We start from the raw sequence: 2,394 nt of genomic DNA, 5'->3' as shown, positions 1-2,394 counted from the left end.
CCCCCCATGCTTGGACGACCTCTCTTATGTTGACCAATCAGGTTGCTCTAAACTTGCCACAGTATTAAAAGAGGAAAAAATGCGTCAGAGAGTCATGAAGCCATTCAGCTTCCCAAAAATCGCACCAACATGCCAATGGCATGCCAGACGTGCTAATGGAATGCTAAACGCACCATTCCGTTCCACATAGTAATGGCATGCCAAACATGCCATGACGAGCCGATGCACTAAACGTGCATGCCAAAGGTGCTACTTTGCCGCAGTAGCAAGCCAAACGTGGCAACATACCATAAATAGTGCACTGACGTTCCAACCTATCTTCTGTTCGTGGCCAACGCCATAACAGACTTCAATGTGGTTATCCTAACCAGAAACACGACCTTGCATGGTCGAAACCCTAATTTCCAGTCATGGCACAAACTATGACACTTCGGTCCCACAACATTCCACAAGTCGTGCGGACTTAGGAAACCCTTAAAAAGGCGCCACACCATAGCCACCCGTGGCAATACTTGCTCATGTGGTCGTTTTCACGTAATGGTCTGGCTATGGTTCCTTTGGCGTGGCTTTGGCATCGTTTGCACAAAACGTAATTGTGTCATGGTCACATGCCGCATGTTGTATGCTTTAATTAGGGTTTCGGCATGCCAAGCCCTAATTTAGGCAAAGTTGCTACGCCAACCAAGCCAAACAATGTTCCACAGAAAATTGGGATTAATATGGCTACTGGAACTGATGTTTCCACGACACATTTGAGTTTAACACCCATGTGCCAAAATCTGGCGGCCATGGCTACGCCAGGCGCCACTTGCACCATCGTGTCATTGGCATGCGCTAACCATGCCAACCATGCCACTGACATGTGCTAAAAACTCCACTACGCCATTGGCATGCATCAATGTCGACACAGTGCTACTGACAGGCGCCAACAGGCTGTGGCCATAATCAATGGCCACCATTCCTCATGAGATGCAATCTTAGTCGTCCAAATTCGTCATGGAATTGACAGGCCTGTGGCAAGTTTCTGGCGACCAGCCAAGACAAGCCTAATAGCATCACGTGCTATTTTCATGCGGTAAGTCTCTTGACTTTGACTTACTACATCGTAGCAGAATGCTGCACATTTTCCAAGAAAACACTCGAGACATCAAAAATGTCACAAAATGGGGATACTCATCAGGGTATTGGTCTGGCGGTTTACAGCGTGCGGCGTGCAACACGCCCATTATAAGAAAGTGTCAGGAAACATGGCAGTTAGTGGCGACAAGAAGTAATGGTGTAAACAAACCCGTTTTCTTCATCGTGGAAACGCGGTTTCTGGCTGTTACACATTACTCCACTCTTCCACCACTCAACCACTCCCACTTCCTATGAGGACAGGGTGCATTCAATTATGACTTGTATAAATAGGTTTCACTTATTTCCACAAAACAACAAGTTTTTGGGGTTAACAACAACACAGTATCCAGAAAATACCAAAAGAACTGATAGCATACGTTCCGCAAGCCAGTTCCACATTCTGATACAAGTCATAAAATAGCCACATCTTCAGAATTAATCATTCTGGTCTCAACACCTTCTTCGCTTCCCTCCCTAAGCCCAACCCTTCTCCTCCACTTTGTGACCGAAGCAAGCCTGGAACGACCATTTCTTGGTTTATTCTAGGATTTTACAGATTGATCTATCGAATCTAAAGTACTCTCATGTAGTGCATTTGTTTAAGGTTTAGGCTCGTTTCTCATTGATGAGTGCCAAATATTGTGTATATTTGCACCTTTTTATTGGCATTTAACTCATCATTTGTGCACTAACGCTCCATTTTATCCCATATTCTGTGTTTTCGTTGTTTTCAAGAATAAATATTTTTCTCAATTAATTTTGCATTTTTAGGTACTAAATAAAGCCTGGTTAAATCACGGAGCGAAAAGAGCAAATAAACGGCAAAGACTCCCGCAGAAAGGAAGCGAAGAATGATGTTTGCAAGAGCCGGATCAACTAGAAGTGGGCTTGAAGAGGAAGAGTTGTCCTTAAAGAAGATATGGGCTTGGAATACCCAAGGCCCAAAACCCTTACCCAAATCCATTTCCAATATCCATACCCATTTCCATGAGAGCCGTCAGATTGGATCCATTACATCATCCAACGTTCGCCTAATCACCGAGCATCAAATCTTGAAGCTCTTGTCAAACATCATAGTACCTAACTCCAATCTAAGCCGTCAGAATTGTTGTATCACGCATCCAATGGTCGCTGCAAGCTTGTTCCATCTTAGCCGTTCGATTCAATCCAGATGTGATCATCCAACATATCATCTTCGCTGGACATCGAATTTGCTACAACCACTCAACACTACAACACCCAACACCTATACCCGCAAAACAAACGCACCCTTCT

This window comes from Papaver somniferum, chromosome 10, assembly GCF_003573695.1.
Source record: "Papaver somniferum cultivar HN1 chromosome 10, ASM357369v1, whole genome shotgun sequence".
In the NCBI taxonomy this organism is placed as follows: Eukaryota; Viridiplantae; Streptophyta; class Magnoliopsida; order Ranunculales; family Papaveraceae; genus Papaver; species Papaver somniferum.
The sequence above is the reverse complement of the archived record's forward strand: the minus strand, read 5'-3'. Positions refer to the sequence as shown.